This window comes from Phasianus colchicus, chromosome 3, assembly GCF_987193195.1.
Source record: "Phasianus colchicus chromosome 3, bPhaCol1.hap1.1, whole genome shotgun sequence".
Classification (NCBI taxonomy): domain Eukaryota; kingdom Metazoa; phylum Chordata; class Aves; order Galliformes; family Phasianidae; genus Phasianus; species Phasianus colchicus.
The window spans coordinates 74,537,203-74,551,331 of record NC_143438.1 but is presented as its reverse complement, the minus strand read 5'-3'; positions in this window follow the sequence as shown (position 1 = coordinate 74,551,331).

Genomic DNA, 14,129 nt, shown 5'->3' with positions numbered 1-14,129 from the left:
GTTATTTATGTGCTGGATCTCCAGCAAAATGGAAGGTGGCGTGGCTGGGGCTGTAGGAACAGCTTGCTTTTAAACGTTAGAGAGGATAGGCCTGTGGTGTTATATATTCTGGAATTAAATAATTCTATTATAAAGAATCCAAACACATACGTTGGTGCGGCGAGCAAAGAAATTTCTACTAACAGGCCCACAACAAAAGGAAGTAAGAGGACTGCTGAGAGAGAGGGAAGTGAGCAGCAGGAAGCCAACCTCAAAGCATATTGGGGCTTACACTGCCCAACATCTGCGCACGGCGGTGAGGGAGATCAGAGCAGTGCATCAAGGGAGCTTGTTCCTCCATTCTGTAGGACTGAAGGGTTTGGGGAACTATTCACATGTGGCCTTGTGAAATGAGAATTTTTAGAAAGAATATGGCCTATCTCCATTGGAAATTCAGGTTCTAATTAAGGCTGTATGGGTATCTGAAAGGATATTTTCAGACTGAAGGGACAGAGAGCGTTGCACAAATGAGGGTTTTAAAGGAAGCTCCCAACTGACTCTGATTTTTCTTAAATAAAAAAGCTGCCGGTGCCTGACAAGTGCTGGGGAATGTCATTGGAGGTTCAATGCTCTCTCATTTTCTATTATTGCAGAAGGAAATTATTATCCTGAGGGGTCGCTCAGCAAAGAGGGTTTTTGCTTCAGTGGCCATCAGAGTGATATAATACACAGAAGGAATAATTCTTCCTTGCTCTTAAATCCGCAATATAAACAAGGCTAGAGATTTTCAATGTGATTGAAAAGTAAAACCAAAATCAGCCTTGATGTTCCCAGCTGCAGTGTGCAGGAGCCCAGGACTGCCCCCAGCATTACAGCAGCACCCTGTGCACAGTTGGAGGTGAGGATTGAGGGGCTGCTGTGATCAGGGTTGGCTGTCCTGCCACCAGGTGCAGTGGGCAGATATGGGGAGAGAGGTAGAATGGGCCAGGAGAAAAACCTGATAGCAGCCTCTCAAGTATCTGAAAGAGGGGTACAGAAAAGAAGGGGACACACTCTTTAGCAGGGTCTGCTGTGATAAAGGGAAATGGTTTCAAAATAAAAGAGGGGAGATTTAGATTGGATGTAAGGAAGAAGTTTTTTTATGAAAAGGATGGTGCGGCACTGACACAGGTTGCCCAGTGAGATGGTGGATGCCCCATCCCTGGAGACATTCAAGGTCAAGCTGGAGTGGCTCTGAGCAGCTGATCTAGCTGTAGCTGTCCCTGCTCATTGCAGGGGAGTTGGACCAGATGGTCTTTAAGTGTCCCTTCTAACTCAAATGATTCTGTGAAAAGGAAAGGTTGGATAAAGTTTCAGCGAGGGGGAAGAAATTGTGCTGGTATTTGGGATGCACTGGGAAGTTGTTCTAAGGTGGGATAAACATAAGTAACAACTGAAAACATCTCCAGTGGAGTCCTTTAATAGTATTTTGATAGTACATCATGTTCCAAACCAAAAGAAATGTAAAAGATGGGCCCAAGATGCCTTGCTGTCATTATGGGCTTACTTAATGATCCTGACTGAAAGTACAGTGAAAGACTAGAATTCATGCCCATGTAAACAGTCAGTGGTGGCAGAAGATGTGCAGAGGGGCAGTGGTTTCTAACAAGCACAGTTACAAAGCCTGCAATGAGCTCGCAGCCTCACCAGTCTGTGCCTCCCATCTCTGAAGACCCACAGTTGTTCCTGAGTCAGCTTCTCCTGCATCCCAATAACGCCCTGGGACTGGAAACAAAGGGAAGTGGAAAAGATGTTGCTGTGCTGGTTTCAGCCAAGAAGTTTTTGTTGTGTTTGGGGTTTTTTGGTTTTTTTTTTTTAGAAGAAACTTCTCTGGCCGAAGATTGGAGTCTGTAGGGTTGCCAGGAGAGACTTCTATTCATAACACAGATCTTTTAATTGAAATGCTTGATTAAAACAGTAATCAAACAAGGAACTGCAAAATGTAATTTAAACCTTATAAAATAATCTTTCTGAGGCAACAGGAACTGAATTGGAGCAGTCTTAAAGCCACGTGCAATGCGCAGAGCAAAGCTTCCATCACGCACTCCTAAGGTTCCAGAGGCAAATTAAGAATCAATTAAATATTTTTCAAGAGGAAATAAGATATCCAGGAGGAATGAGCTGGATGACCTTTTCCTGATTCAAGAAATGTCTGTTATGCTCTGGTAATACACTTTTCTTTCAGCTGTTAGCTCTCCAGAAAGAACAGCAGTACTGTTTTTGTGATATTAGGTTCTCATTAATTGTGTCTTCTCTTTTGTGTGTTCTTTTTTGTGTGGAATGTGCTGGGACTTCCAAGGTGTGAGAGGCTTAAACTCCTTATGCTAATGCTGTATGCTGTGAAAGATAAAACTAAAACAAACAACAGCAAAAATCAAGAGGCTTTTGGCTCTGATAAGGCAATGCAGTGGCACATTGCAGCAAGAGGTACAGTCTACCTTTTGAAGGATGAAAGTGTTGCTTTCTTGTAGGTGGAAAACCTAAGCTCCTGGAGTTGGTGAATGGCTCCTGGTGAAGGTGTCTGTCCCTCCCAGCCTTTGCTGCAGCCCTGCAGGGAACCCAAACTGCTGTGGAGCTGAGTTGGGTGCACCAAGGGATGGGTTTCTCACATCTCAGAACTTCCAGAAGAGGCAGAATTATCTGAGCGTAGGGGAAGGTCTCTCAGGAGATGGCTGTGCTGCTGGTAATGGCAGCATGCGCTGTGTGGGGCTCCACAGTGGTGTACAGAGCTCACGCCAGGGGGGCTGCACTCACTGCAGATATTCAGTCAGTCTGCAAAATTCCCCCAGAGACTGGGCACCATTCTGAGGTTACATCTCTGTTGGCCAGTGCATAGCAGCTCCATCTGGCACACGGCTTCGGTGGCACACGGCCTTGGGACAACTGCCTGGAGCTGCCATTTCCCTCAAGCTCTCTTAGAGAAGCAGCATGTGCTTTCTGTCCAGACTTACCTGTAGTCTTTATTTTTGTGTAACTTGTAGGTCAGAATCGTTATCTGTCTCATGATGGCAAGCATGTGATGTGCCAGGTCAAGCAGCAGGAGAAGGGTGTTGGAATCCCCGCATCCAACGCCATCTCCAGCTTCAGAGATGTTACTGAGCATAGAGGCCTCTGGACAGCATTCCTCAGCATCAAGCCACAGAACAGAAGGGACCAGGGTGCTGAAATGGGTTTGGTACTGCAGGTGGAAGAGAGCAATGGGGAGCTCCCTCTTCCTGCTCTCCATCTGCCCCCAGGATCATGCTACATACACCACAGGGCGATAAGCCAGCCCCATTTGGTGGCTGAAGCTGGAGGAGCTGTCCCTGCATCCTGACTTGTGCCTGTGCTTAGAAGTCTGTATCCTTGAGAGAAGGCAGCTCTGTGCTAATCTGTAGGGGAGAGCTCCTGGGAAAGGCACCCTATGCATGGCTGGAGATGAAGGTTTGTTTGCACTGTGGGATGATTCCTAAATCTTCTGTTTTATGGCTGGTTCCCTTGCATCTAGCAGCTCCTGCAAAACCCTCCAGGTTTCTGTTTCTTCTATACTTGTCTTTTGAGTAGAGGAAAGTGTACCCCCCTTTGTAATAGCTCCCCTGGCAAAGAACCAGCAAAAGCTATTTCTTGCTGAAATTGCAATCTCTGAATAAACAGAGGAGCTGTGCAGATAATTAAACCCCTTGATGTTTCAACCTGTCATAGGTGTGAAGCAATGCACTAAAGCAAAATGACATGCAAAGCTGCTGGGAACGAGCATTCAAGCAGAATAAGCATTCAAGAGCCCTGCAAATGGGACCTGGGCACGTTTCTCTTATTGTTAGTTCAGAGCTGTCTGCAGCATGTTGATGATAGATGCACTGGGAAGTGTGCTCAGGACACTGCCCTCATCTCACTGCTGGGCCTAGGAAAGGAGCCATAGTCCTCAGAGCCACCTGCCTGTCTCAGGGGTCTTCCTCTGATTCCAAGAGATCAGCAGGGAGCTTTCAGTGCCTTTCAGAGGAAATTGTAGAATCATTGAAGTTGGAAAACATCACTAAGATCATTCAGCCCAACCATTAGGCCATCCCACCTAACCTGTGTCCCTCAGTGCCACATCTCCTTGTCTCTTGAACACCTCTAGGGACAGCAACCCCACCACCTCCCTGGGCAGACTGTGCCAGTGTTCATCACTCTTTCTGAGAAGAAATGCTTCCCAATACCCAACCTGAACTTGGTGCAACTTCAGGCCAACACCTCTCATTGCTGTTATCTAGAAGTGACCCTCACCTCACCACAGCCTCCTTTCAGCAGTTGTAGAGAGCTTGAGCCTCCTCTTTTCCAGACCAAACAATCCCAGTTCCTCAGCCACTCCTCATAAGACTTGTGCTCCAGAACCCTCAGAGCCTCGTTGCTCTTCTCTGGACACACTCCAGGGCCTCACTGTCTTTCTTGTAGTGAGGGACCCAAAACTGACAGCAGTACTCAGGGTGTGGTCTAACCAGTGCTGAGTACAGAGGTACCACCTCCCTGCTCCTCCTGGCTGTGCTATTTCTGATACAAGCTAGGATGCTGTTGGCTTTATTGGCTGCATGGGCACTGTTCTCACTCATGTTCAGGTAGCTGTCAACTGATACCTCCAGATCCTTTTCCTCTGCGCAGCTTTTCAGCCACTCCCCCAACTGTGTAGCAATGCATGGGGTTGTTGTGACCAAAGTGCAGGACCCTGTGCTTGGTCTTGTTGAACCTCATACAACTGGCCTCAGTCCAGTGATCCAGCTTGTCCAGATACCTCTAAAGGGCCTTCCTACCCTCAGATCAACACTTCCTTCTATGATGGGGTTACACTGTCAGCAGATAAAGAGCAACTGATATCACCTACCTGGACTTCTGCAAAGCATTTGACACTGTCCCACACAACATCCTAGTGGTCAAATTGGAGAAAAATGGATTTGGTGAATGGACCACCCACTGGATAAGGAATTGGCTGGATGGTTGCACTCAGAGAGTTGCGGTCAACAGCTCAGTGACCAAGTGGAGAATGGTGATGAGTGGCATCAGTATCAATGTTTGGACTGATTTTAACATCTTTGTAGGTGACACGGACAGTGGAAATGAGTGCACCTTCAGCAAGTTTGCAGGTGACACCAAGCTGAGTGGTGCAGTTGACACACTAGAGAGAAGGGATGCCATCCAGAGGGACCTGGACTGGCTTGAGAGGTGAGCCCATGCCAACCTCACGAAGTTCAACAAAACAAAGCGCAAGGTCCTGCACCTGGGTCAGGGCAATCTCAAGCACAGATACAGGCTGGGTGGAGAATGGCTTGAGAGGAGACCTGAGGAGAGGGATTTGGGGGTCTTGGTTGATGAAAGATTTAATATATGCCAGCAACGTGCTCTTGTAGCCCAGAAGGCCAACCATATCCTGGGTTTCATCAAGAGAAAAGTGACCAGCAGGTCAACAGAGGTGATTCTGCCCCTCTACTCTGCTCTTGTGAGACCCCACCTGGAGTACTGTGTCCAGTTTTGGGGCCCCTAACACAAGAAGTACATGGAGCTGTTGGAACAGACCCAGAAGAGGGCCACAAAGGTGATCAGAGGTCTGGAGCACCTCTCCTATAAGGACAAGCTGAGAGAGCTGGGGCTTCTTAGCCTAGAAAAGACTCCAGAGGGGCCTTAAAGCAGCCTTCCAGTACCTGAAGGGGGCCTACAGGAAAGCTGTGGAGAGACTTTTTATAAGGGCATGTAGTGACAGGACGAGGGGAAATGGCTTTAAACTGGAAGAGGGCAGATTTAGACTAGATATTAGGAAGAAATTCTTTACTGTGAGGGTGGTGAGACATTGGAACAGGTTGCGCAGCGAGGCTGTGAATGTCCCTCTCTGGAGGCATTCAAGGCCAGACTGGATGGAGCTGTGGGCAACCTGGTCTAATGGGAGGTGTCCCTGTCTATAGCAGGGGGTTGGAATAAATGATCGTAAATGACCCTTCCAACTCAAACCATTCTATGATTTCTCCCCACTTGGTTTCATCTGCAAACTTACTGACAGTGTAAATGGACTAGAAGCTCAATGAGGCAGAAAGCACGTGTTGCAACTAAAAAGAGAAAGAATCATGGCAATAGTTGCAATTTGCAATGGATGCAAAGATCCATAGTTCTGCTGTATTTCTTTCCAGGGAGCAGTGGACTATCTTGGGAGTCCTTTTGTGTAGTTACACAGTCAGAAAACCAGTGCAGGCAAAAGCTAACCTACATTTTCTGTTGGATCAGCCAACAGTTATAATGTGGTTCATATACTGGTGCCAGCTCAGGGGCACAGGGCAGGCCCTTGTACAGGGTTGGAGCCCGCAAGCCCACAGCCCTGTGCCAGGGAGCAGAGGATGCTGCTGGGGACCCAACACATCCACACCATTGCTGAATTACTGCTGAATGTAACTGAGGACACAGTGCTGAGTCCCACACTTGCTGCTTCAATGCCAGATATAGATAGTTACTGAGCCTAAAAATGCTCTTTTTTTTTCTACGTCTGAAAAGAAACTGGGCTGGGCAGTAGAAAATGCCCTGATTTATTTTCTTTTCCCTTAAGAGTGAGAAAGGTAAACTTTTTTTTATAGCCAGTATGCAAAAGGTGCTTTTGTCAGAGAATAGATTGTATCCTTGTGTTCTGTTATTCTTCCATGGGTAAAAAAAAAGAAAAAAAGAAAAAAAAGGGCTGATGAGACCTCAGTATTTGCCACAAGGTTCTGGTTGTAGTAACATGCTGCTGTGACCATGATGAGTTGAGGATACAAGCCAAGAGAGCTTTCTAAGGAGGCACCACTAGGTTGTGTCAGCCCACATTTAGACTGTAAAATTGAGCACAGCATTACTCTGTGTCCTTTGTGTCAAGATTGGGAATGGGGACAGAAGGGGCAGGGAACTTCTCTTGTCATTGCCCTGTGATGTTTTCTCTTATGACATTTTTTCATTGAAACCAGACCACCACCAGGGTCCTTCTACGGAGCTTCACCCCAGCCCACCTTCAGGAGAAGCACAGGGCTGCTCACACTGCTCTTGCCATGTCCCAGAGCAGGTGGTGCTCCCAGCAGCCATCTGCAAGTGGAACCATGTGGTAAACCATAGCAACTCGAGGGAAGAAAGCTGCTCTGGGAGTTCCTCATATTTCAGAATTGATGACAAACACGTGCAGTAAGACAAAAAAAGTATTTAAGATCTTTGGTGAAGAACGTTGATTTAAGCAAACTGTCACCAGCAGGTGGAGAGAGATGATCCTTCCCCTCTGCTCAGCATCGCTGAGGTCATACGTGGAGTACTGTGTTGAGTTTACAGCCTTCCAGTATAGGAGAGACATGGACACATACTGGAGAGAGTCCAGCAGGGGGCTATCAGGTGCTGAAGGGCCTGCAGCACCTGTACTGTGGGCAAAGGTAGAGAGCTGGGCCTGCTCAGCATGGAGGAGAGTTCAGGGGGATATCATCAGTGTTCGTAAATACCTGAAGGGAACGTGCCAAGAGGACTCAGCCAGGCTCCCTTCAGTGGTGTCCAGTGCCAGGACAGGAGGCAGTGGGCACCAACTGGAGCACTGGGACTCCCTCTGAGCACCAGGCAGCACTGCTGTGCTGTGTGATGCCTGAGCACTGGCACAGGCTGCCCAGAGGCTGTGAGGTCTCCTCCTTGGGGATGTTCAGAAACCGCCTGGCCATGGGCCTGGGCCCCCTGCTCTTGGTGTCCCTGCTGGAGCAGAGGTGTGCCACCTGCCAGCTGCAGCCATCCTGGGGTTCTGTGATCTCTGTAAATAAAGTTTGGCAACAACACTGAACCAATGAAGCTATGGTAAAGTTTAGCAGTCTTACTCACTGGAGCCGAAAAGAGAAGTTGCTTTTAATAATGGGAAGGGAAAAGTACAACATGGGCATGCTTTTTGGGGCCATCGTCCTTTAGGATGACCCAGAACCATCAGAGTTTGGCCCTGAAGCTGGGCTGCAATGTACCTCCTGCAGTGTCATCTACACTGCCCCCCGCAGCCTTGTGGACGGCTCTCAGCCCTCACAAAGCACATGTTCTATCTTTGTTTCCCTGAGAGGAGCCAAAATGCTGCCACTGCCTTCCATGGCCTTCAGAACAGCTCAGAGAAGATGAGGCTGGAGCACAGCTTGTGTCCTCCCCGCCTTCTGCCTGGCTTGGTTTTGGATGGCCTCCCTGTTTTGGATAGCACACCAGTTAGCTCAAAATGAATGAGACAGATAAACAAACACAAATAAGCCTCGTTTCAGAGACGCTCCTTAGGAAGTCCTCCTTAGAAAGCCAATATACCCAATAATTTATCAAACCTCTGCACAGTAAAGCAGCAGCACTTCATCCTCCTCCACAGAACCACACTGAACTGTGTACACTTTGAACTGCCCATATTTTCCTATTGGAAATTAAATCCAGAATGCCTTTTGTGTGCTAGTGATTACTTATACTGCCGAAAAAGAGATTATGAGATCACCAGAACTTATAGAGGCATAAAATGAGATGGTTTGGGATGTGATGAATAGTGTTCACAAAGATTCAGGCGACCACCCAGGAGTTTATATGACTGACATCATTTATTCCTTTGGTAATTCCAGGAAAGCATTGGGATTCAGGCGAACGGCGCCTGCTCCTCTCATCCTGAGACTGGTACATCTCTCACAGCTCATGACATGCTGTTTTGACCAAGTGTGCTTTCTGAGTTTAATCTGCATTAAAAAATCCAAAGTATTATAAACACCTCTATCCACATCAAAAGCATTTTTATTTTTGCAAGCTTTTTTTTTTTTTTTTTTTTTTTTTTGCTGTTATTTCCTGCTTGGGCTTCCCAGCTCCATCACAGCTGTCAAGAGTGCTCCCACTCTGCATGGGGCCAACACTCATGCTCAGAACAACCCTGACACTGTCCCAGTGTTTGGTTCCCAGGAGGGTCAGGGACAGCCATGGGACTCCTACATCACCTTACCCATATGTGCTAGAGGCTGTGCCAGGGCCCATCCAGCCCTGGTGCTGTCGTGCTGAGGGGTGTAGGGATCTCTGCAGTGTCACAAGCCATCTAATAACCATGTATTCTTACAAGGTAATTACAGGTTTCTTTTTGCCTTCTAAAATCAAGTGCTACCTCCTAATTAGAAATAAAGAGAATGGCAATCCTAATTATCAGGCTTTAATTGGGCAGGCAGATGCGTGCACGGACACACCAGGGCTGTCTTCACTCTGCTCCCACTCATGCCACCCAATAGGGTCTGCACAGCACTAGGCTGTCCCTGTCCTCTGGCCCAGGACAGAGGCTGGAGGCAGTGACACTGGTGCAGACACAGGTGAGACCTTGGGGTGAGCAGTCAAGACACGCCATGCAGATCCAAGGAACAAGAGGAACCCTCCAGCAACCCTCAAGCAGCAGTGCCTGCTGTAGCCTGAGGTGCAGTGCAGAGTGCTGCTGGCACCATCTGCAGACACCTCAGCAACTCACACATTGCCGTCCTAATGTCAGAAACATAAATTGCACCACCTCTCACCTGCTCACTTCCTGGTGGAAGATACTGATAGCCAGGGCCGCCTCCTCCCTTTCCCACCAGGCAGTAGCCATAGCCAGCAGTAAGACCCTGCTTGGCCTTCTTGTATCCAGCCTGAACACCCCCAGCTCCTCCCAGACATCTTGTTCTCCAGCTCCACAGCGATGTCCATAGCATCTGTGGAATGCATGCCTGTCTCATCAGTTTCTTCTCCAGAAGGCCCCAATGCTGGGCAGAGTCCAATCTGAGTTTGGAGAGGGTCAGACCTGTCATTTTCTCTTGTTCCAGGAGGGGCAAGGCAGGCAGAAGTCACTCATTGCCTTGAAGTCAGGGGATGTTGCTGTGAGGATTAACACACCTATCCTGCAGCTCCTGTCATAGCAGGGCTGAAGCACTAGAGATACTTGGGATGGAATTGGGAAAAGCCTTGCAAAGGTGAGGTGATAAATACAGACTGATGTGGGGATTGGAACCGGGCGGGATATCCTGATGCATTTCAGTGCAGAACTGCTGCAGCAGCCCGTGGGCTGAGCCTGTGCATTTAGGAGTAAGACTGGGAGTCTTGCAGAGCTGCCTCTGCCACCATGTAGGCTGGTTTGCTGAAAATCAGGGAACAAGGAACCAGTGCGAGCAGTGAGGCGAGGTGCATGCCAAAGGCAGGACCGTGTGCCAGCTCTTCCTGCCCAGAGCAGAACCAGCATTCACAGCACTGCTCTGCAGGATGGCCATGTACCAGCAAGAGCCTCAAAACCCTGTTTCTGGACCTCATCCCCTACTGACACCTCTAGGTGATGCACATGTGCCCTGCGGAAGGCGATGGTGAGGGGTGACAGCACAGTCAGAAGGAGGCCAGAGGCTTCCACCCACTTCATGGGAAGGAAGCAGTGGTTTTTGTCAGCAGCAGGAGGGGAAATCCAGCAAGGCAGCTGCTTTGTCAGTGCCTGAGCCTCCTGGGAGCACGTCATCTTGCTAAAACAGGAGCTCATGTGCTGGGAAAGTTAAAAATCGAATTGGGTTTATTTAGTCACTGTCCACATGCTGGCAGTGGGAGTAGCAGTTCCGGGAAGTCCTCAGCTGAAATGGACGTGGGAGTCCTGGGCTGCACTGGGCAAAATATCACCAGCAGGTGGAGGGAGGTGATTCTTCCCTTCTGCTCAGTACTGTTGAGACACTGGAGTGCTGTTTCCAGTTTATGGCCTCCCAGTATAGGGGAGACATGGACACATACTGGAGAGAGTCCAAGACAGGATCATCAAAGTGGTCCTGTGGGCAAAGGTGGGGAGAGCTGCTCAGCATGGAGAAGAGGGAGTTCAGGGGGACATCATCAGTATCCATGAATACCTGAAGGGAAAGTGCCAAGAGGACTCAGCCAGGCTCCCTTCAGTGGTGCCCAGTGTCAGGACAGAAGGCAATGGGCACCAACTGGAGCACAGGAGCTCCCTCTGACCACCAGGCAGCACTGCTGTGCTGTGCGATGCCAGAGCACTGGCATAGGTTGCCCAGAGGCTGTGGGGTCTCCTCCTTGGGGATGTTCAGAAACTGCCTGGCCATGAGCCTGGGCCCCCTGCTCTGGGTGTCCCTGCTGAGCAGAGGTGTGCCAGAGGGGCACAGAGGGCTCTGCCAGCCTGTGACTCTGTATATACGGGCATGGATGTGATGCTCCTCACAACTGCTGAGGACAGGTTCCTTTGCACTTATACACACCATCACATCCCGTCCCCAGCAGTGTGGACATGCAGCTGGCCATCCTCAAAAAGCACTCTGGCAAACTTGGACACCTTGGTTTAGAGGTATGGCTGACCCCAGGTGCCAGCATGTTGCACGTCTGAACAAAGCATCTCCTTCCTGTGCCAGAAGAAAGGGGAAAGCAAAATCCCAAGATATTTCAGACTCCCTTCCACAAATGGGTTACATACTACAGGTCTGCAAAGGAGAATGAGGTGCCACCAGCAGCTGCCACAGATGTTCATGGAGGAACAAAAAGTGAAAGATATATATATATATATATCCCTGCAAGCACACTGCTGTGGCAAAGCACATGGGACTGCAGAGAGCATTAATTAGCTATAAAGCTCTTGAGCCAACCTTCTGTAAATGGCGTCATACAGCTGTAATTCTCTGCTCAGCTCTCTAAGAATGCTGCTGATAGAAACTTGTTCCCTTGTGGATTATTATTGGATTTTAGAAAAATGTTACTTCTGCTACTTCTGGTACTTCTAGAAAACCTTATGAGATATAAGGGGAGTATCTGGGCTCTGCTGAGTGCCCCAAACTCGGTCCACCAAAATGACAATGTGCCCATACAAAGCACATGGAGAGTCGTGTGGAAGTCAGCACAAGGGACCAGCCCCTCACAATCAGGCCACCAAAACCCATGAAAGAGGAGCCATCAGATGGCCAACACTGCCACTGGTGGAGGTGGCTCTTCCAAATGACGACGTGGTGAGCCACGGTCCAAGTGGCTGGCTTCCAGCCCATGGCCCTCTTCTCTATAGGCTGGTTGTTGCTGCCAACATTTTATGTTGTTTCGGTATGTGTCTCACGTACTGAATGTCTTCTTATTTATAGGAATTAAGGAGACACTTCCTGAAAAAAAAAAAAAAAAAAAGGGTTTCCTATTAGAGCAAGGCAATGATGACAAAGCAAGAGATATCTGTTGGGAAGAAATACAGCTTGCCTAGCAAAACAGCTATCCTATTATCTCATCACCATAGCACATAGAGGATAAGTTATAAATAGCTTTTGTGGTGATGCCTGGGATTGCATCTTGGCACCACTGCCCCCAGTCACCTCCCTCTGGCTCCATCCCAAAGTGATGCAGACAGGCAGGGATGTGGCTGGGTGGAAAGTACCTGCCAGCACCCTGACCCTGCTCTCCAGGGAGCAGCAGGCAGACGTAGCACTGACACACAATCCTACTGAAGGTAAATGGAGAACAAGATTCTTTTGTTAGGAGATTTGGGTTTTTCCTGGTGAAAATAGCTGAAAGACACAGAGGAAAGAGCTGGGAAATGGAGAAGGTAATTTGTTTCAATTGGTTATCCTGATATTTGAGTTGACACAGGGCATAATGTAGCTTTGGCTACAATAATCCTTGTTGATAGCAGGAAGAAAGGCTTTATACTACTGTTATGATACTGGATGGAAGAAAGGCAGGGGAGAGCCAGGAGAGCCCTAGGGGCTGATCTTACCCCACACTCAGGGCATCATTTATTCATTTATAATGGGAGGATTCCATTAGCTGTACAAATGTGTTTGTGGAGAAGAGTGAAGGAAAGAGCCTGTACATCATCCTGTTGCTTGCACATTTTTTTGAAGATGTTGGAGACAGAGATGTATCTGAGCATTTCAGTGCATGACCCTCGCGATACAGAGCACACAGACCCCCAGGTCCAGCCTGTTCTTGCAGAGTGGTTGCAATGAGCTCCAATCTTCTGTGCTTCAGACTATAACACATTGCTGAGGGCATGCGTGGCAGATCAGCCCCAACTGATGGCAGTAACTTGGGAGCCCTGGTTATCTGAGACATCTCGTCTTGCTCTGGGCCAGACCACGCTCAGCAGATGGGTAGGAACTTGCTAATTTAAACTGATTGCTTCTGCATCCCAGCAAAAGGACTGCATTTAGCCCAGAGACTGCTTGTTCTAAAACCAAGTCATATTTCTCCTGCCACCTGTGCCTGCTGCCCACACAGGGCACGAGAACCTCATCTCTCAAGTTGAGGGAGAAGAACTGACTGCATTTCCTTCACTCCATGGAGCCACTGCATGTCCCAGCAGGACTCCAATAGCTTCACCACCTGCAGTAGAATCTGGTCACTGCAGCACTGCGTGGTCATCTGCTCCTGCAGAAGAGAAAGAGCAGCTAGGCCAGAACTGCCTGGGTAGGAGAGAACTGCAAGGAGCCCACTGCCAGCAGTGATCTGGGTGAGGGGCTGTGCCACTGATGCACTGCTCTGCTCCAACAGTGGGGCTCTTCCTACAGCCCTTTGGGTGACATCAAAGACTTTGTGTGAGTTGCCCAGATGTGCTTGGGGATAGCCAAGGACTATAACCTTCCCTATGTCCACACAGTCTTAACAAGGACTTGGCATCTCCAGGGATGTCCTAACCTGCGTTTTCCTTTCCTCATGATTCTTTGCTCCATTGCACAGCAGGGCAATCGGGGCAGGGCTTAATGGGTGCAGGGTATCAAACAGTCTTTTCTTCAAGGAAGGAAGCTGCACAACCAATTATGCATTCCTGCCTTCTGCAATTTCTCAACATGTACCCTCATTTTCTGATAAAACAAGCAGTATGTGTTGGAGCCACTGTTCTTCCTCCAGCAGCTCGGGTTAGGGGGCAAATCCTGGTGATGAAACTAACTGCTTTCATGTGGATACTGTGATAAGAAGAAAGGTGGGATGAAGGTGGGAATGAAGTGCGGGAATCTGCAAGCTCATTGTACTCATACCTACTCATTCATGCCTATGTAGTGTGCACCCTGGGCAAAGAGCACAGAAGCATCAGCCACAGAGATGGAAGGTGCATCTGGACAAAACAGGCTCATTTCTCTGGAGAAAAAAAAAAAAAATAGCACAAAAAAAAGTAGTAGAAACCAGTCTATGCCCGTGTGCATGTGACCATC